Source organism: Gobio gobio, assembly GCF_949357685.1.
Source record: "Gobio gobio genome assembly, chromosome: 1".
In the NCBI taxonomy this organism is placed as follows: Eukaryota; Metazoa; Chordata; class Actinopteri; order Cypriniformes; family Gobionidae; genus Gobio; species Gobio gobio.
The window spans coordinates 74,726,146-74,749,650 of record NC_137097.1 but is presented as its reverse complement, the minus strand read 5'-3'; positions in this window follow the sequence as shown (position 1 = coordinate 74,749,650).

Here is a 23,505-nt window from a genome sequence, read left to right as displayed (position 1 = left end):
TTCAGTTTACGAAAAAATGTTTTGACCAATAGTTTTATTCTTATAGTTTCAGTTTTCGTTTACGAACATAACCTTGGCGCAAATTCTTCCTCGTAGACTAAAGTTTAAATTGGTTATCCTAAACCGTTTATTTGTAGCCTCGTTACCATACACGTCTTGAAATCACACTTTCACTTTCGTTTTGAACGCACTGCGTTATTAAGGCATCTAAATAGCTTTCTTTTGGAGGAACATGATTAATTCCACGTGTTGTGTTCAGATGCCTGTATGGTGCATCATCAATGTAGGCTATTCATAGTTTTCACGTGTCTTCACGCGCTTATAGGAACGCCCACCTGGAGGGCAAAACAAGGCTCTCCTCCATTGCCCGCTAGTCATTTTTATCAGGTTTGTAGTCAGTATTAATGCGGTAAGACAGTGATATTAAAATACCAAATTCAATATACACCTTATTGATGTTGCATACTTTGTACAGGAAAGCAGACGAACACAGAATATTAGTGCAACACGAGGTTTCTCGTTTGGTGTTTTTCCCCATCGAAACCCATTATAAAGAAAACACTTTGCGTTCATATTCTTGCCTCATCTACACGCCTGTATATAGTATGTGTAACCTTTGGTTAAATATAAAAATACCCGACTACGCCACCTAGGTTCCTTCTCTACCCAGGAAAGTATAAAGTAATACAAATAACCCAAAAAGAAAGTTAAACCAAAAAGAATTACAACAAGAGAATGGACCCTGCTGGTTCGGATTGCACTGAAGACGGAGACATGACTTTGCGAAAATATACCAAATTTATTTATCACAGGGGTAAAAAAATCATTCACTTAAAACACCAAAATAGGTCTCAAATACAGCTTACCAATTAATACCGACAGAAACAAGAGACCACAATTTGACCACTTTAACAGCAGGGAAAAACACAGCAAATCCGTGAGTAAACAAAACGTAAAGCAAGTGTCACACCAAATAAAAAGAATATCAAAAGAAAGCTAATACACTCCCCCTTCTGTTAAGCTCCAATATCACAGTTCCAGCTACCGGCAGATATAACTGGCAAGTAGATTTAATACAAGACTAACAGAAAAGAAAATAATTACACCACTCAGTCACAATAACATCATATTTCACTTCTCAATTAAAACTAATATTAATATTGTTTGCACTGCTTTAAATGGACCAGGCTACCAGCATATCAATTTACTATAACTTAATAGCCCATCGAACTACATTAGGCTACGTCAGTATTTCACACATTTCTTACGAGCAGCTCGTTAAAGAGCTCGATCGTTAGCGGTTCAACACCTCAATATCCGCTGCCGTCAGTTGTAGGCTACTAGGACCATGAAACAGTGACAAAATAAATATAATAAAAACAAAACACAACAAAAAAAAACAGCAGCTAGCACTCTTGGGCCGCACCTGCAATAAAAACACTAATAATAAATACATTGATTAATGTCCCCGCTGCCAAAATAAGACACCAATTATAACACTTCTTACCTCGTAGGGGAATTTAAAGGGGTGGTAAACCACGATTTCACTATTCTAACTTTAGCTAACGTGTAATGTTGCTGCTTGAGCATAAACAACATCTGCAAAGTTACAACGTTCAAAGTTTAAAGCAAAGGGAAATATTTGCTTTTAAAGAAATCAGTTTCTAAGAACTACAGCAAACGGCCAGTAGGCGACTACAGACATTCCTCCAGGGTTGGTGACATCAACAGGCTCAACATTTACATAAACCCCTCCTCCGAGAATATTAACTAAGAGGGGGTGAGGCCATTTTGTATCGCGGCGCTGTTGTGGTATAGTAGGCTGGAGTGTTGTTGCCGCGATGCAGAGGAAACGCTGTTATTTTCATCCGGATTGCAGGTCTGGGGTACTTGCTTTGTTCAGCCTTCATAGGGACGGGGGTGCGTTGCAGAGCGTTTAACATACAGCATGTTATATGCACGTGTGTTTGAGTCAGCGGGGAATCAGGCGCGCGCAGGGGCTCCCTGCAGAGGAAAACATCCACCGTCTTCGCGATTTCAATGCCAGATTTGCACAACGTCAGCTGCGTGAAAAAAACACTGCCGGTGCGTGGATGCTCGACGCGCGCGCTGCACATTTCACGGAGGACAACACAAACTTCCACAAACTTCGCGAGTTCAATACAGGATATGCACAACGGCTTGTCCTGAAAGCTGGATTTACAAACAGAAGCTGTTCACGGGCCACAACCTGTAAGTCTGATTTATATTTCATCGATGTGTTTTCCTGTAATAGGTTGTAGCAAGGAAGTAAACAGATGACAACACTGTTCTGCAAACCAGTCTGTTAAATGCTCATTCATACTTAACGTTATCCGAAGAACACCTAACGTTACAAACACTAACGTTTAAATCTCAACAGCGAACCTGGCATTAGTGTAAATGATTCTTTGATTAGAGCTTTTATGTATTGTTTATCTACAGGCATGCTAAACATGCTTCTGTGTGTGATTTGGCTAACTTACTAGTTAAAGCCAGTGCTTAGTGTTCCCTTTCAAAAGCTACACTCAATGCTGCATAAGCTTATGCAAATGGGAATGTCTTTGACATAACCAGCTGTGAAAATAGTGTGAAAACACGTCAATGAAATTGACCCGGAGGTATTTATAGCCTCGGCCGGTGACGTCATAGGCGCACCTGCTGCACGAGGCTATAAATAGATGAGCTTCCGCTGGAGCAAACCAGGTCTTTTTGTTTTCAGACCAACTCTGTGTTATGGTGTGTTACAAAGTCTCTGGGAAAAAAAAAAAAAAATTCTCTCTCTCTTTCAAGACTCAACTCGAGATCTTTGTTAGGAGTTAGTTTTCAACATGGCAGTGTGCAGATTTCTCTCTCTTTCTCATCTCTGTTACAAAGAAACATTAGTGGAAAGAGTTCTAGTTAAATCTGATCAGTTGGAAACGAGTCAGCAGAGTAAAACGCTGTATATCCATGTTCTCTTTCAAATAACAGAACTGGATGCACACGTGTATTGCTGTGTGTGTTTGGGGAAGAGCACATGCGGTCGCTGCATTGAGTCAGACGAGTGCGAGCATTGCAAGCCTTTGCAGTTAGAATGCTTTATGCTCGTCTGTGCTACTTTCAGTCCGCACCAGTTTTCGGAGCTCTCGAATGGGTTTGTTGACGAGCAAGAGACGGGTCCGTCCCTTTCGCTTGCTCGCTCAACAAATGCATGTTTCCCCGCGTGATCCCGAAGCGCGCTCCAGCGTTTCTTCGGCTCGCGCGGGGAATGATGATGAATCTCTGGGTCCGCAGACCTCGAGCAGCCGCCTGCGATCGTTCCTCACATGATGGTGAATCCATACGAGGAATTTATCGAGGTGGTTGTTCGCGCGGTGGCCAGGACAGTTTGTCTGGTACCGTGAATGAGAGATCCCCGAACGCAGTGAGCTTGAGGTTTCTGTCTAGGAAAAAAAAAAACTATTTACTTCACGTGTTTTTGTACCCTTGACGTCGACATTTTCGACTATCATGGGTGCGAAATCGCGTGGATATGTGAGAATACCCCAGGTGGGAGACGCTCACGAGCTATCTCTCGCCTGGGTCTGCATTTTCATTAAAGAGACATACCTCCCCATAAAGCCATGTAGAAAATAAACGTCGGCTGTCATGGGCAAAGCTTATATATATGAATTATATATTGTATATTATTTTATATGGAATATATATATATATAATATATTATTTTATATGGAATATATATTGTATATGATTTATATAAGAATAATAAATATAAAGGGACAGGCTGGTGCTGCGCTGCACACTATGGCTGTCTTGCAAGCATATCAGGCTGACCTTCTGAAGGATTTGAGTGGTTCATTTGGTGACTCAGTTAACTCTGTAGTGGCCAGATTTAAAGGAGTGGAAGAAACATGAAGTGTTCACTCAGTTTCTTCCTCAATGCACTCAAGGGGAGGGGCTATCAGCCACACAACCTCTCTTCAGTCCTTCAAGATTTAGGGGGGTAATAAGCAGAGTGTGGAGAGTCGCGCTCTCCCTCGTAAAGATTGGAGACCGGCTCGTCATCCTCAACAACCTCCCAGGGCAGACCTCGTGACTGTCATCAATATAAGAAGTCCGGTGGTCTGGTGCCCAGTCTGCCCCCACGGGACAGGGCGTGTCAAACATTTGCTCGCCCCACCCCGTTATCCTCAAAACTACTCCATCCCCGCCGCCTCTGGTGATTCGGGGGGGCAGTGGTTTCCAGTGAAATGTTAGACGTTCAGTGTTTAAATCCTGCTATCATCCAGGACATAGAACGTCTAACATCCCCTCAACAGGAAGTGTTAAGATTGTCACTCTCAGAGTCTCAGGCAGCGTGTGAACTTCTGCCAGGCGTTTCTGCATGGGTGTTAAGCACAGTAAAAATTAGTAAACTAATTTATTTGTCGTCCTCCGTGTTTGAACGGCATGGTCTCCACTTCCGTGAAGGCGGAGTTGGCGTTCGTACTGTCACAAGTGACAGCAGTTACTTCCTGGTCCCCAGTAGGGTGGGGGGGTGTCTAATCTCAGATCTTCGAGTCTTAAACCGTGAAGCAGTTAAAGTACTCAAGGTCAAGATGTTACAGTGAAGGCGGTCGTGTCGCATATTCAACATTGTGATTGGATTCGGCACGATTGATCCGAAGGACGCATGTATTCGCATATAAAGTCTGCCACAACACAGGAAGTTCCTGAGGTTCGCTCTTGGGGGCAAAAGCTTACCAATTTCGGGTCTTCCATTTGGCTAGCCTTGTAACCGCACATAAACAAAATGTATGGATGTATTACCGGCTCCATTGGGATTCCGGGGCATTCAAATTTTGAATTAAAAAGGCGATTGCTAAAATTAGCACAATCACATGAGATGGTGCTTCAACACAGTGTGTTGGCTCATCTAGTTTCTCTAGGGTTGAGACTCAACACCAAGAAAAGTGTTCTTTCTCCTGCCCAGAGAACGACTTATCTAGGGTTTGTTCGGTTTTTGGTCACAATGGTTTCCCGCTTGAATCAAGACCATTCAGTATTCCCTGAGCAAAGTCAGGCTAGACCAAGATCTTACTGATCATCAGCACCAGAGTGTTAGGTCTAATGGCATCAGCATCCACGGGTTTCCCTTTGGGGTTGTTGCACATAAGACCGTTTCAGTTGTGGCTCAAAGCCAGAGGACTTAGGGCCAATCCTCAGGCAAATAAAGTGGCGCGCCATGTGGCTTCATACACTAACTATGTGGTTCAGACCCCGTTTTTTGCCTTGGGTCCCACTCTAGGCGTACCTTGTCGTCGCAAGTTGCTAACGACGGACGCTTCCCTGACGGGCTGGGGTGCGGCCTTAAGTGGTCGTCCAGCCCAACGGGAATGGGAGGGTCATCAACTCAGTTGGCACATCAACTGCCTCGAGTTGACGGCTGTATTTCTGGCCCTGAAATACTTTCTCCCCCAATTGAGGGGCTGTCATGTCCTAGTGCGGGTGGACAGTACAGCTAAATATCTTGTATATAATCACCAGGGGGGTCTGTGCTCACGCTATCAGAATAGCGAGACAGATTTTCCTGTCACTCGAGCAGTGTACATTCAAGGGCGGTTGAATGTGGGAGCAGATTTACTGTCCAGACAGAGTTACAGATGGGGGGGTGGAAACTCCACCCAGAAGTAGTCAAGCAGATCTGGATCAGATTTTACAGAGCTGACCACAGGGAGTGGACCTCTTCGCCTCTTCTCAGACAGCGCAATGTCCCTGCTTCTCTCTGTCACCCAGCCCCGCTGGGTCTGGATGTGATGGTTCATACATGGCCCAAAATGTGTCTGTATGCCCTCCTTCCAGTCGCTCTGCTCCTGGGAGTTCTAGCCGGGGTTCGCCAACAAGGGTCTTGCTTCTTATCGATAGCGCTGCGTTGGTCGAACAGGGTTTGGTTCTCGGAGATAGTGTCTCTCCTCAACGGCTCGCCTTGGGCGATTCCGGCGAGGAGGGACCTTCTGTCTTAGGCAGAGGGCACGATATTCCATTCCAGGCCCGACCTGTGGAACCTTCATGTTTGGCCCCTGAAGGGCACCAACTGAGGGACACGGGGCTTTCGCCTGCAGTTATTGAGACCATCCTAAGTGCTAGAGCTTCCTCCACTCGGAAGTTTATGCTAATAAATGGGGTGTCTTTGAAAGGTGGTGTACGACACAATGTAGATTCAGTCAACTGCCAGGTAACTTCAGTTCTGGATTTTCTGCAAGAAAAGTTGTCATCAGGCACCTGCCCCTCCACTCTCAGGGTTCATGTGGCCGCTCTTTCGGCTTGCCACGCCTTGGTGGATGGGGTGCCGCTCGGGAGACATCCTCTACTCGCTCGCTTCATTCGTGGGGTAGGCGGTTGAGGCCACCTGTTAGAACCAAGATCCCTTCATGGGACTTAGCTTTAGTCTTCGAGGGTCTGGTTGAGACCCCCTTTGAAACATTAGCTTGCCCCTCCACTCTCAGGGTTTATGTGGCCGCTCTTTTGGCTTGCCACGCCCTGGTGGATGGGGTGCCGCTTGGGAGGCATCTTCTGCCTGCTCACTTTGTTGTGCCAGGCAGTTGTGGCCTCCATTAAGAGCCAAGATCCCTTCATGGGACTTAGTTTTAGCCCTCGAGGGTCTGGTTGAGACCCCCTTTGGACCTCTAGAATCAGCGTATGACGAACTTCTGACTCTAAAGATGGTTTTTCTTATGGCTATAACTTCTCTGAAAAGAATTGGGGACATGCAGGCTCTGTCAATATCGCCATCCTGCTTAGACTTTGCCCCAGGTTCGGTGAAAGTGATTTTGCATCCCCACCCTGACTACCTGCCTAAGGTTCCTTTGTCGACTGTACATCCTGTCACTCTTGAAACCTTCTGCCCTCTGCCGTTCACAACGCCGGATCAGGAGAAACTTCATAGACTGTGTCCAGTCCATGCTCTTCAGGCCTACGTCCACCGCACTAGCCAGTGGCGTAAGTCAGAGCAACTGTTTGTTTGCCATGGGGGCCGTAACAGAGGTTCTGCCACCATCAAACAATGTCACATTGGGTCAGGGATGCTACTGCTCTTGCCTATGAGGTGCGCGGTCAAGCTTCGCCTATAGGATTAAGGGCTCACTCCACCAGGGGAGTCGCCTCTTCTACTGCGTTAGCAAGGGGTGCTCCCTTACAAAGTGTTTGTGATGCGGCAGGTTGGTCCTCTCCGCACACATTCTTAAGACTTTATAGCTTGGATGATCATGCCACTCTGGGCTCTCATGTCCTTGAGTCGACATCACAGGCTAATGCCTGAGGCTTCTTGCGTTCTTGTGCACACCTACACAACCGTAAGGGGTCCAGGCACCATCAAGCACGGCGGCGTGGGTATTCTCGTTCCCATTTGCATAAGCTTATGCAGCATTGAGTGTAGCTTTTGAAAGGGAACACTTGGGGTTACTTGACTGTAACCCTGTTCCCTGATAAAGCGGAACGAGATGCTGCATTGCTAGGCCGTGCTGATGATGCTTCAGGACTGGTCTTCAAACAAAGAAGATCTGGTTTGCTCCAGCTGAAGCTCATCTATTTATAGCCTCGTGCAGCAGGTGCGCCTATGACGTCACCGGCCGAGGCTATAAATACCTCCGGGTCAATTTCATTGACGTGTTTTCACACTATTTTCACAGCTGGTTATGTCAAAGACATTCCCATTTGCATAAGCTTATGCAGCATCTCGTTCCGCTTTATCAGGGAACAGGGTTACAGTCAAGTAACCCCAAGTGTTTGTTTTGGGTTAGTTCTTGCGACAGATATTTGGCTATAATCGTTCTAAAAATACAAAAGTTAAAGTGCCATTCAGTAGCGATCATTATAGATCCGCAGTCTTTACTCTTGAGGACTGAACAGGTTCTGCTCGATCATCTTCACTCAAATGTTCTGGGTCTGATTCGGGCTCATATGGTTTTATTGACGCCGTTGTTTCTAATCCTGACCAAAGCACAGCCTCCGGTAAAGGTAAGGGGCGTGACGTTTCCAACATACGTGCACTAGGCGTTTAGCGAATCACAACACACTGGGCCAGCTAACCAATCAGAGCCCACTGCGTATTTTTGAGGGACTGGCTTCATACAACCCGGAAAGCATCAGACCGTTTTACAAGGAGGGACAGAGCAGTGTAGAATAAAAGGTCAAATATATGAAAAATAAGGCAATTTTTTTTAAAACGAAGCATGAACACATGTTACAGTGCACCCCACAAACACAGTCAAGCCTTCAAAAGAATGTGTTTTACCACCCCTTTAAGCTATACGCTGATTTCACGCAGCCGCCATTTTGAAATCGAAAGCGAGGCTCCGGTGGGAAGAAAACCGGAAGTGTCACCTTGAATCACAGGAGAGTTTCGATTGCGATGGCTTATTGTTGTGTACCAGACTGTTCGTCCTATCAACGGAAATTAAGTGATAAAATTAAATCCTTTCATCGCTTTCCGGGTGACCCAAAAGCCTGTCGTGAGTGGGTTGTGAAAATAAGAAGGGATATTGGACCTCATTTTCAGGTAAGTTAAAGCCGAAATAACTTTAGTTAGCCTAGCTAATGCTATCTTTCCAAGTTACACACGTTTTGGGTGTCAGTTATAAAACTAATAAAGTGGTTCTCTCATAAGATTACAGACAACACGAGACTATGCTCCAAGCATTTTACACTGCATTGAACTTTCACTCACGGGTTTACGTAGACTGAAACGGGGAAGCGTGCCGACTTTGTTTACATGGTCCTGTGAACTCAAGCCAAGGAGGACACTTCAGAGAAATCAAAGGTGCGTTTACTAGTTTGATGACAAAATAGATGAGAACATTTGTTTTAATAACCAAAATATATATTATTGTCTTTTTAAAAATGTTAACCCACACACACGTGTGTGTGTGTGTATGTATGTATATATATATACATACATACATACATACACATATATACATACATACATACATACACACATATATATATATATATATATATACATACATACTATATATATATATATATATATACACATATATATGTGTGTGTATATATATAGTATGTATGTATGTATATATATATATAGTATGTATGTATGTATGTATGTATGTGTATATATGTGTATGTATGTATGTATATATATATATATATATATATATATATATATATATATATGTGTATGTATATATATATATTTATATATATATACATATACATACATATGCCGATTGCTGTCATTTCTTATAGTTACACATTTTTTGTATAATTTTCAATGTATTTATCTGCTATTAATTGGCTGCTATATATATTTGATAGATATTACAGGTTGTTTCATGTTCAGTTTATGTAATGTCTATAATGTATGTACATAACAGTACTAGCCTATATAAACTGCCAAGACTGAAAGCATGATTATTTTCATTTCCAGTGTCTGTGATATTGAAACTCTTGAGGAAGAAGAGGGGGAACATTTATTTTCTGATCAGAACACAAGAGAAGAGTGAGTCATCTATCTCAGACCTTTCAAACTTGAAATCAGATTGCATTCATTGATGAAAATTTGAGCATGTAAACATATCAAATGACCTCCTTGATACTTATTTTTGTTGTTCATGTAATTCTCCTTTTTGTATTAATGCACAGGTCTAACAATGGTTTTGGGGCTCTGCAAGACCATGATTACCTGAAAACGTCACCTACCATGGAAGAGCAGCTGATTGCAGCACAGAAGGAGATTGCTCGTCTGAGAGAAGAAAATGAAAATTTAAGAAGTCAGCAATTTTGTCTACAGCGATTCCAATGTGAGCCCAAGATGATCATGTTTTACACCGGATTTAAAGATTATGAGACCCTCAAAGCACTCTACCTGTCTCTTCAACCTACAGCACAGTCTCTGGTGAGATGGAGTCAAATGCAAAGACAATAAAACAGAACAGACTGTAACCGCTGGCTTTCAAGCTCACGACATTTGTCTCTTAGACCAGTTTTTCTTGTTTCTCTGCCGTATGAGGCAGGGACTTCTTTCTGCAGATTTAACCAGATGTGGACTGTTTGTGCTCTACTGACTAATTTTCAGGGACCTCTATTTTAAAGGAAGGTTTCACCCAATAATACAAACTTGCTGAAAATCTACTCACCCTCAGTGAAATGACATTTTACATTTACAGACAAAAATGTACATAAACGAGAGTAGTCATTTAAATGTTACTGTGATTTATTTTTATGATTTGTACAGTAGATGGAAAATGTATACATTTGTTCCAGTGTATAATCAAAAATTATATATTTTTGTACATATATTTATTTAATACTTTAGACTATAAACAGTGAAATTCATTTATAAATAAAATTATATTTTTTGTACAATCAGTGGAATTCAGTTTTATTTCATGTAGAAATTATTTGTTCTAAAACTACATATAATTACATTTACATATCTAATGTGTGCACCGCATGTCTGTTAGGAGAAAAGCCCAATTTATACTTGCATCTGTAATTGTGTGTCAACGAGGACAACGACAGAGAAGTATAAATGACGTTGACGCACAATTACAAATTATAAGCACAAGTTGGGCAGCCAGTAGTTAAAAAAGAACAAGTCCAACTTAGTTTTCACTGACTCCCGTTTCTCATCATCAAAATGAATGCGCTCCAGGTGGAAGTCATTTCTGGATTTGACAAAGAAGTCACACCATCTCATCCCAGTGATTCCCATTTGTCCAATCATTTGATAATGATATTCATGGCTGGTTTTGAGAGCAAGCATACCATCTTCTCTTACGGTAAGGTACTTGCACTGTAGGACACTGTCTACATCAGGGCACTTGATTTCAAGTAACCCCAGAGCACCAGTGCTGTCAACCACCTTCCGATCAGGAGATGCACCTAAATGTGGGGCATGGGGATTTATGACAAAGCCACAAGGGTAAACGCGATTACTGGTTACCTGCTCGTATTGTGCAGCTGCATCTGGCTCCAGTTCCAGCCCTCTCTTCATTGCCTGTGTCTGAACTGACCTTTTCTGTTTCTGCATACTGGTTGCAAGGCTGTTAAAGTCTGCAACTCGTGAGACTATCCTCTTAAAATTGGATGAAGTCAAGCGCTGGGAACGAACACGGTGCCACATATTATTGTTGCTCTGCCCAGTCGTTTCTTTCTCCAATGCCTCGGAATCAGAGAGGGTAACAGTCATACCATCATAAAAAATGCTCTCCTTTTCACTGAGAGAAGTTGAAAAAGTGCATGGTTGTGGTGGGAGAGGAAAAGGTGGGTAGGGATCAGTGGAAGTGGAGGGCAACCCGATGACTTGGTATGTCAATGCTGATCCATGACGCAGATGTCCGAATTCAGTTGCGACTTTGTCCACAGGGTATGTCTTTGATGCATGCAGCAGTGTGTACATTTGGCTTTTGCTTCCAATTTTAGCAAGATTTTCATGAAGGTCATTTGCAAACTGATCACTTGGTAGAGGGGTTGAAATGGGACAATACATATTAGGTATGACTCCATGACTAGATCTTTGATAAATTGTTTGAGGTGGATTAGCTGTTGGTGGCTTCAATTTTGATATTCTAACTGTGTTAATAGGTTTAGGGGCTAGACCCATAGAACGTGAAGGAATATGCCATGTCTGTGGCCAGGGCCGGATTAACAATTTCCTGTGCCCTGGGCAACAAGACTCAAGGGCCCCCCCTGCCCCTGCCCCTGCCACAAAGCAACAATCGCAAAGTCGCTATCACCAAGAGCATATAGCCTATACTTCTATACTAACAAATCAGGCTTCTGCAATGCTCAGTAGAGATGTATGTAATAGCCTCAGCATAAAGTGCATTCAAGAACACTAATGATGCACTAATGTTTAACATAACTTTTTACAATGAATCTTTCACAGAACTTGGTGGCTGCTACAGAGTAATTATTAAATGTTTCAATATAGCCAATCAATTATATTTTGACTGCAACAGTGAAATAAAGCAGACAGCTAGGGAAGCCTTAACTTAACACCAGAGATTTTTTATTCCTAAATTGCTACAATGTGAAATTGTGGCTATTTTTGGAATATGTTTCATTATGTTGACTAATTTCAATTCCTTTTCTCTTTTAAATTTTCTTTTAGCGCTCCTGCTTAAATTTCAGACAGTGTTGACTGATTGGGTCGACGATTTCAAGCCCAAAAGCTCACTAAAACCCACCCAATTCAGTTCAAAATTTGAACTGCCAAAATAATGTGATATAATTTTATTGCCATGTCAATCAAGGCTGATTAGCACCATTTTATCTCCTTAAAACAAAATAATAATTTCAAAAAAAAAAAAAAAAAAACATTTCCCAGGAAAATGGATCAAAACAGGGCATTCAAAAACAGCCATGCATGACTAAACTGTCCAAGTGGAAACTGTCAAAATCACGAAATTAATTAATTTTAACCCATGGAAAAAAGGGTCAACCCATATTTGCAAATATACTATGTTAACAGTTGTAGGACTCCCTTTCTTTGTCATAAACGTTGCAATGGCTATAGATTTTTGCGTTTGCTTAATGCAAAACTCGGGTGCTTCTTTGTTTTTGCATGATTTTCCAGCGCTTTTTTTCCTTCATATTTAACTGAAATTTTAGCAGGACACAAAACGCAGGTAGCGGAGAATGGGTCTCCTTGGGGGAGGGCCTTACTCATTCAGAAAAGTTTTCTCTTTTAGCCCAGGCTGAGTTGTAGGTTGTAAATCGTTTTATCTTTGACACTGGCGGTAGCTCATCCGATTTTGTTGCGTAACGCCCGTTTCACACATACTCCGTTTGCAGTGCGTATGCGGTGCGTATTTTTTTCCGTACCCATGTTAACGGATTACAGCTTTCACACTGCACGCGGATGCTGTCCGTCAGTCCGTTCCAGGTGCGGTGCGTCTGCAGCAGTCCGGCGATCGTTTCCGTACCGAGTCTATTTTTTGCTGTGCTGCACTGCGGAATTAAAGCGACAGCACATTGTTCGCTTTAAAATAAACATGTACTGACGCGAAAATCTAGTAAGTTTACCACATAGGCCTATGCATATAATTTAAAATATACTCTGTTTCAAAGTCAACACATGGCTTTTTTTTCTCGGGTAAAGCAAGGAAACGACACCTTACCTGGCATTTAGGTAAAAAAAATTGAAATAATGGAGAGCACGTACGTTCCTGGAGGTGGAAAAACAAAGGTCTTTATGACCTGCTTTTAAAAGGATTTAAAAACGAAAGAAAAGACGAGAGTCGGCTGTTTTTGTATATAGCCTATTGTAAGTTTCTAATTTAAAATGTTTATAGGCTATAAGTTATATTTAAATGTTTTGCCACTTGTGTGAGCTAAATCTAAAATATAGGCTATATAAATATAAAGTAATGAATTGAATAAAACGTTGTTTAAATGTAGGCTACTACGTTAAAACGTGACATCTATGAAAGTGTAAACAAAGAGAATTGCAATTCTGACAAGCCATGTTCAGTAACAACTTTTGGATTTGAAATAAAAATAAAAAAATGAATAAATGCTGTGTTTGTGTTATACAACCGCGGATCAGTTGCGCGCTGCAAACGCAGCATATATGAAAGCACAACAGCGCGTGCTGCTCCTGCACCGCATACACACCGCAACACGCACCGCATACGCACTGCAGACGCAGGGCCGGATTAACCATTAGGGCAACTGGTCACTTGCCCCGGGGCACAGGACATCTAAGGGGCCCTGGGCACTGTCAAATATTATGTTAGATCACGTTATAAACGCAATCCTTACTTTCCTAATTATATTTTTGCAACCCGTTCGATCAACATATGTTAAATCACGTAAAAAACAGTGTCTGTAGCTTCTTGCGCTGCTGTGCAGCGAGCGAGGACGAGCTGTCAAGTCGAATCACGTGACTTGACGCTCTGAAATCAGTGTTGCCAGATTGGGCGGTTTTGAATTTGATTGTGCGGTTAAAAACGGGTTTGGGCAGGTGGACAAAATTTGGGTTGGTTTGGGGTCAGTTTGGTGGTTTTCAAACATCTAAATTGTACAGTCTAATTGGTTAATAACAAACTCAAGTGTGCATAATGACACACACCGGCCCAGCGTTCAGCGTAGAGTCAGCTGGCGTTGGTGTTGACGTCGCTGACGAGCACGCACTTTCAGCCAATCAGCGATCAGCAGGGAGTCGCCACTCGCGCTCATTCATGACAGGTTTTCAGCGCGAAATTGTATCTGGATATCAAATGATCGCTCTGCCAAAGTGGCATAAATATACAGTAAGTTATCTACAGTAATGAGTGGGAGAGGGATCCAACTCTCAAAACGTGGATTACACCTGTGACTCAAAGACTCTTTATCAGTGGCGGTTCTAGAGGGGAGGCCAGGGGGGCCAGTGCCCCCGTGTCAACAAGCTTGGCCCCCCTTCTGGCCCCCCTAAATTTGGAATCATATCGCACCAAAAAAAATTCTGAAACTGGTTGCAATGTGCAGTTTTTGCTGTGGTGGTATGTGATGAAAAGAGTACTTTATTGTGTCATAACCAATAACCAATGCAGAGAAGCAATGAGGAGGATGCGCGCTGTGGCGTGCAAGTCTGTTTATGAATGATTCGTCACTCATTCTGCATTCGCTCAAATAGTTGTAAAACGCGGGCTATAATGGTTGCTACGCACTTGATTATAGATCAAATAAGCTCTCTTTATACACGTTGTGTTGTGTGTAACTTCACCCATACGCAGCAGTGATAGGCTACTGTAGATTAATTTTACTGACTTGACGACTTTGAATTCCATTCAGTCATTTCGTTAATTTAAACATAGGCTACTGGTAGTTATAATATATTTTTTCAATGGCTTTTTTCTCCGAACACGTCCATATATGTTATCTTTGATCATATTCCGAATTAGGAAGATGCAGCCAAAAATAAATTATGACCAACACAATGAAAGAACCGTTAATGTGCGACTATGACAGAGACGTGTTTCACCTCAGAGATAGACATACCCGAGAAAAGATACAGAAAATAATATAATTTCAGTCTTGTTCACATATAGCGAGACATAATATTATTTTATCCAATTGTCCAGTGTTGCTTATAGAGTGTTAGATGTTTGTTTGTATGCCTATATGCTAACTTTGCGAAGAGTCTGCTAACAGAGAGCAGGTAGGCTATAAAACATGTACAATAAAATGTTTAGTTTTACTTTTATAAATTGAGCGTGCATGATCATATTTTACATTACTTTTCAGATAAATAAATGAACTTGAAATTATTTTACTTCACGTGTAGAGACTGCAGAGTGATACAGTACAAGGCCAAATAAAAAAGACTTTCAATAATCCGGAAAATAAGTTAAAGGGTTAGTTCCCCCAAAAATAAAATAAAAACACCTAATGTAACTCACCCTCGTGTTGTTCCAAAAACCTGTATTAGTTATCCATTTCAGTGCTTCTTAGTTAGAATGTACATAAAATTCAAGATATGCGGCAAAAATGCCCCTGTTTGAGTTTCAGTCTCAGAGCGTTTTTACACTGGGCACGCTTGTTGTGGTAAGTCAGAGCGCGTTCTACACCGCAGGCTCCCTCTCGCTCGTATCCAAGGTAAATCATCAACACCATCATCCCTTACATGTGTTTTATTGAACTAAATACATTGTCATCTGATAACACGCATGTTACTTTTCTTGCGCACCCGAGTCCTTGTTGCTTTCACATTCACATGAATCGTGGCACAGCTCGAGCGTAATTTGCGCAACCGAACTCAGAGCACCTCCTTCAGGCAATCTTGAATTCAGTTCCCCTGAGCTCAGCTCACCCGGGTCCGCATGACAACTTTCACATTACCAATTATTCGAACTAAACTGCCAGTGTGGAAAACGCCCTCGCATTTACATCATGATATAGACTACAGCAGGGGTCTCCAACCTTTTTGTGAGCGAGGGCTCCCTGAAGGGATAAAAAAGTCTTGAGGGCTACTTGTTTAATATAGGCACAGACACACACGCACGCACGCACGCACGCGCGCGCGCGCGCGCACACACACACACACACACACGGCCGGCCCTGACCAATTTGCTGCCCTAGGCAAGATTTTATTTGGTGCCCCTTGTGTCAAGGTTTAGCACTACACGTTATCAGTCTAAGTTGTGGAAACACTCGTACAGTTTTATTTTTGTAATGCATTGATGTTTTATTTTTATTGTTGTTGTTTTATATGATGTCCAGTCCATTCTACCCCATCATTATGTTCATGATATTATTATTATTATTTTATTTTTTAAAGGCTGATGATAGTTAAACTATACAAAAATAGCACCTACGCCACATTACAGCCCAAACACAAAGAGCAAGAGTAATAGCATCTAGCATTCATGCACAAACTATTCATTGAGAACTAGCAAAAGTGTTTGTTTTCCAGTAGATGGCAGCAATCTTACACTTGACTATGAGCATTCATGTTTTCACCAGGAATTAAACTGTGAAATTTAGATATTTAATGTGAATTTTACCTAAAATGTTGCTATTTTGTTATTCTGTTGCCTCTGGCTTGGCGTGCTCAGTTGGGGACACTACATTTTTCAACTTAACATCGAAATAAATCTAAATAATAAACTAAATTAACCATATAAACTAAATTACTGATCTAATTATTGATCTAAAGCCCACACTGTCACTGTATGATAATTGAAATGAACTGATGACATCAGCGTTTTTTCCAGAATGGCTATACAGCTGAATAAAATTATGTTGCATTATTTTCCTGTTTAACACTGTAAAGCTGCTTTGAAACAATCTACATTGTTAAAAGCGCTATATAAATAAAGTTGACTTGACTTGACTATTTTAAATGAACCTGTATATAAATATCATTACTAATTTTGGCAAATACATTTTAAAATTGCTATATATCCCCTTAAAACTGCACAACAGCAGAGTAAAAACATTAAGCTATTAAAAAAAGTGATATTACATGCGTTTAATATTTATATATATATATATATATATATATATATATATATATATATATATATATATATATATATATATATATATATATATATATATATATATATATATATATATATATATATATATATATATATATATATATATGTGTGTATGTATGTATGTATGTCTGTGTATATATATATATATAAAACATGTTTTTTTTTTTTTTTACAAAATCACACTGGCTGTGTGGCCTCTGGAGAACCCAGAACAGCTGCTTGCATAGTTTAAGGTAAAAATAACGAATTAAATTAGAGAACATTAGTATTTTACCACTATGCAATTAGATACATTGTTCATTCATTAGCCTACATCACTTTACTTCGGTCTTTACACTGCAAAAAATGCTCTTCTTATTTAGTATTTATTTCTTGTTTCCAGTATAAAATCTAAAAATGCTTAAATCATGATGCCTTTACTAGATAAGTAAAATGACATTAGATATTTTTTCTTATTTTCTGGGGGAAAAAAATCAAAATGAGAAACAAGATTTCAATCAGGAACAAGATTATTTTTCTCACCCCATTGGCAGATCATTTTGCTTGTTATAAGCAAAAACTCACTTCATTTTGATTTTATTTTCAAGAAAACATATCTTATGTCATTTAACTTATCTAAATGCATCTTGATTTAAGAATTTGTATATATTTAGACTAGAAACAAGACACAAATACGAAGTAAGAAGAGCAGTGTATTCCTTATCTTCCCATCATCAGAGGGCTTCTGTCTTTTTTGACACTACAATTCGGCCATCCGTCATAAATGATCAGGCAACTTTCACTGAGTCTACACCTGGCGCGAGCGGCCAAGCACCCTAAAAAATAAAATCAATCCTGTCTGCTTTGGATGCGGCGAAAGGCGGCGCGACACAACAAATTCCCCTAACGTTAAACTGATTGCACGTTATATTTCTGACGCACTTCAAGTAGCTCGGCGGGGGGAGATTGATGCGGCGGACTGGGAAGAGGCGGGGGGCGCTTTTTTTGAGCTTTATTTGGTAATATTTCAAATGAATATTAATAAAATATTGGTAATACATTTTGGCGCCCCTAAGGATGAGTGGCGCCCCTAGCATTTGCCTATTCCGCCTATGCCACGGGCCGGCCCTGTGAAGAGGAATTCTGTCTCCCACTCCTCATTGAAATAATAAGTCTTTTTCTTTTTTGCATGACTTGCATCATCAGCCATAATTAGTCTTTTTTTCTTTTTTATAGTTCAATTTATCTCATGTAGAGTATGTATACCGTCTGCCCGCGACCAACTCAACTAACAGAAGTGACGTTTTTTTTGTTTTTTGTTTTTGCACAAAGTAATGTTGCCTATGGCAACGTACGTTGACTCGACGTGCAGATTCAAAATATTTTAAATTATTGAATTATTTTATTATGTTTTAATGGTATATGAAATGTCACCAATAGTTATTTTCTCATTTTATGCCATTATAATAAAAAAAAAAAAAAAAAAAAAAAGAAAGATTACAATTCAGGCTATTTATAGAACGTGCTCGCGGGCGACCCAGAGACTCCACGCGGGCTACCAGGTGCCCGCGGGCACCATGTTGGAGACCACTGGACTACAGTATAAGCATAGGCTATAACATGAGTAACGAGTGCAATGTCACACAAGTTCTGTTTTTCTACCCAGAATAGCATGAGTGCAAATATGCGATACTGATCTAATACAACAGTTTAATAAAATAAATAAGTTAATATTGTGTTCAACATAAGAAAGTCATATTTGGAACGACATTGGGGGTGAGTAAATGGTGATAGAATTTTCATTTTTAGGTGAACTACCTATTTAACTACTGGTTAAAGTCGGCATGAAACGGAAGTTGAGATCGTCTTTTTCTCCTTATTGTGACGTATATCCGAGTGAAACGGCTTCTGAAATTAGAAAAAATGTAGGGCGAGGCTTGATTTCGTCCTTCGGGAATTGATTGGATCGTTGGAAGTTGGGCGTTGCTAACAAAATGGAGGCAGATTTGAAGTTTGCACTCAGTTGTGGAGAAAAACTCAATCTATCTCTAAAATAAATGTATTTTCTTTCTAAATCTTTTCTACATAATGTTACTGAGCATATTTCCGCACTTTTCGCTGGTTTATGATACAGATTTTACTTATTTTAAGCCTTTTATGGCTTTATTTCTGTAAAGCTTTTTTCTCAGCTCTCCCTTATAAAGGGGGCGCGCCGTAAGCGCGTTCACCAATGCATTCCTCAGTGCGAGTCGTCACGATAAGCTGTTCGTCCGACTATATTGAGTAATTTTTACATTAAAAAAAAGCTTTTATTTCTCATATATTTCTCTCTTTTTGCCTCAAGTCCTTCTTGAAGAAGGTATTGTGTATACCGAGAAAAATGCACCTAACCACGATCAGTGACAGGTTTCTGAGAGGAGGTGCAGAAACGAGACGGGGCGATAACCCCGCCCTCGCGCCATAGCACATGACCGGGGGAGAAGAGAGGTCGTTTCATGGGGGAGGGAGAGTTAACATATTTGATTAAAGATTATAAAGGTAAATGAATTTTTTAAAAATAATGAAGTGAACAGATAAATCAGTTATAGTAAACACTACAATATTAATATAAAAATACAAATTGTAAAATTTGATTTCATGCCGCCTTTAAGATAAACGTGTGCCCCCTAAAAGCACAAGTGGCCCCAGTCTGGCCCCCCTAGTTACCGTGGTCTAGAACCGCCACTGCTCTTTATACATATAACTAACTCCAAGAGGTTGAATGACTTGAATTGAAATCGAATAGGCTAGTAACTTATATGACTCCTGAGCATCATCGTGTGCACACTGGCCTGATCAGGACATCTGCACCTTTTAAAGCGTCTAGACTGCGCTCTACTCGTCCCAACAGCTGCTGAAAGAGGTTTGAATCAACGATTAATCCATTTTGACTGAGTTAAGTTCTGCGTTATGTTCTATAAATATGTACTTCACGAAAGACATAACGTTTCTAGTTATATCTGAAGTTAAAGCACAGCACAAAAGTAAACGCATTCTTGTTGTTAATTTTTTGTTGTAGGACTATTGTACAGCATCAGTGAATGACACATTTTGGCTGTGGTGTGTGCAGTAATGTGTGCGTAATGCCTGCTAATTACATTGTTTATTCTGATTATATTGGGCACTTTTTGCACTTAAATTAGTTTATTCTTACTGTTGACATTTGAAAATGATGCATGTGTTTTTCCATGTCATGCATGACTGTTTTTGAATGCCCTGTTTTGATCCATTTTCCTGGGAATTTTTTTTTATTTTTACATCATTATTTTGTTTTAAGGAGATAAAATGGTGCTAATCAGCCTTGATTGACATGGCAATAAAATTATATCAAATTATTTTGGCAGTTCAAATTTTGGGTGTTTTTTTCTTGAATTGGGTGGGTTTTAGTGAGCTTTTGGGCTTGGAATCGTCGACCCAATCAGTCAACACTGTCTGAAATTTAAGCAGGAGCGCTAAAAGAAAACGTAAAAGAGAAAAGGAATTGAAATTAGTCGACATTATGAAACATATTCCAAAAATAGCTACAATTTCACATTGTAGCATTTTAGGAATAAAAAATCTCTGGTTTTAGGTTAAGGCTTCCCTAGCTGTCTGCTTTATTTCACTGTTGCAGTCAAAATATAGGTTGATTGGCTATATTGAAACATTTAATAATTACTCTGTAGCAGCCACTAAGCTCTGTGAAAGATTCATTGTAAAAAGTTATGTTAAACATTAGTGCATCATTAGTGTTCTGTCTCTTGAATGCACTTTATGCTGAGGCTATTACATCTTCACTGAGCATTGCAGAAGCCTGATTTGTTAGTATAGAAGTATAGGCTATATGCTCTTGGTGATAGCGACTTTGCGATTGTTGCTTTGGGGCAGGGGCAGGGGCAGGGGGGGCCCTTGAGTCTTGTTGCCCAGGGCACAGGAAATTGTTAATCCGGCCCTGTGCAGACGGAGTATGTGTGAAACGGGCGTTATCCTCCTAGACCTAGTCCGTCTCTCCCCCCATTTCACAAAACTGAGTTAATATAAAGTTTTAAAAAAGCTAGCAACTGAACACTGTTTTATCCTGCATGTGCGTGGATGGATGCGTGCGTGCGACCGACCGACAGCACACAGGATTGGATACATAACCATGAAGAAAACACAGGAACAGTATAAGGAAACGGTTTAATTTGAAGCCAGGAAATTCTACTTTAGAAGTACATTTTCACGAATAAAACAGGACAATTTGTGTCCCGGGAAAGAATATACATTTTCAGAGACAGACGCTCAAAAAAGAGAACAATCCCGGGAAAACCGGGACGGGTGGCAACGCTACAGGAGTCATACTATTAGATTTCAATTCAAGTCATTCAACCGTGCTCTTGGAGTTAGTTAACGTTATATGTTTAAAGAGTCTTTGAGTCACAGGTGTAATCCACGTTTTGAGAGTTGGCTCACTCTCCCACTCATTCAGGGCCGGATTAACAATTTCCTGTGCCCTGGGCAACAAGACTCAAGGGCCCCCCTGCCCCTGCCCCAAAGCAACAATCGCAAAGTCGCTATCACCAAGAGCATATAGCCTATACTTCTATACTAACAAATCAGGCTTCTGCAATGCTCAGTGAAGATGTAATAGCCTCAGCATAAAGTGCATTCAAGAGACAGAACACTAATGATGCACTAATGTTTAACATAACTTTTTACAATGAATCTTTCACAGAGCTTAGTGGCTGCTACAGAGTAATTATTAAATGTTTCAATATAGCCAATCAACCTATATTTTGACTGCAACAGTGAAATAAAGCAGACAGCTAGGGAAGCCTTAACCTAAAACCAGAGATTTTTTATTCCTAAAATGCTACAATGTGAAATTGTAGCTATTTTTGGAATATGTTTCATAATGTCGACTAATTTCAATTCCTTTTCTCTTTTACGTTTTCTTTTAGCGCTCCTGCTTAAATTTCAGACAGTGTTGACTGATTGGGTCGACGATTCCAAGCCCAAAAGCTCACTAAAACCCACCCAATTCAAGAAAAAAACACCCAAAATTTGAACTGCCAAAATAATTTGATATAATTTTATTGCCATGTCAATCAAGGCTGATTAGCACCATTTTATCTCCTTAAAACAAAATAATGATGTAAAAATAAAAAAAAATTCCCAGGAAAATGGATCAAAACAGGGCATTCAAAAACAGTCATGCATGACATGGAAAAACACATGCATCATTTTCAAATGTCAACAGTAAGAATAAACTAATTTAAGTGCAAAAAGTGCCCAATATAATCAGAATAAACAATGTAATTAGCAGGCATTACGCACACATTACTGCACACCACAGCCAAAATGTGTCATTCACTGATGCTGTACAATAGTCCTACAACAAAAAATTAACAACAAGAATGCGTTTACTTTTGTGCTGTGCTTTAACTTCAGATATAACTAGAAACGTTATGTCTTTCGTGAAGTACATATTTATAGAACATAACGCAGAACTTAACTCAGTCAAAATGGATTAATCGTTGATTCAAACCTCTTTCAGCAGCTGTTGGGACGAGTAGAGCGCAGTCTAGACGCTTTAAAAGGTGCAGATGTCCTGATCAGGCCAGTGTGCACACGATGATGCTCAGGAGTCATATAAGTTACTAGCCTATTCGATTTCAATTCAAGTCATTCAACCTCTTGGAGTTAGTTATATGTATAAAGAGTCTTTGAGTCACAGGTGTAATCCACGTTTTGAGAGTTGGATCCCTCTCCCACTCATTACTGTAGATAACTTACTGTATATTTATGCCACTTTGGCAGAGCGATCATTTGATATCCAGATACAATTTCGCGCTGAAAACCTGTCATGAATGAGCGCGAGTGGCGACTCCCTGCTGATCGCTGATTGGCTGAAAGTGCGTGCTCGTCAGCGACGTCAACACCAACGCCAGCTGACTCTACGCTGAACGCTGGGCCGGTGTGTGTCATTATGCACACTTGAGTTTGTTATTAACCAATTAGACTGTACAATTTAGATGTTTGAAAACCACCAAACTGACCCCAAACCAACCCAAATTGTGTCCACCTGCCCAAACCCGTTTTTAACCGCACAATCAAATTCAAAACCGCCCAATCTGGCAACACTGATTTCAGAGCGTCAAGTCACGTGATTTGACTTGACAGCTCGTCCTCGCTCGCTGCACAGCAGCGCAAGAAGCTACAGACACTGTTTTTTACGTGATTTAACATATGTTGATCGAACGGGTTGCAAAAATATAATTAGGAAAGTAAGGATTGCGTTTATAACGTGATCTAACATAATATTTGACAGTGCCCAGGGCCCCTTAGATGTCCTGTGCCCCGGGGCAAGTGACCAGTTGCCCTAATGGTTAATCCGGCCCTGCACTCATTACTGTAGATAACACTGTATATTTATGCCACTTTGGCATAGCGATCATTTGATATCCAGCTACAATTTCGCGCTGAAAACCTGTCATGAATGAGCGCGAGTCGCGACTCCCTGCTGATTGCTGATTGGCTG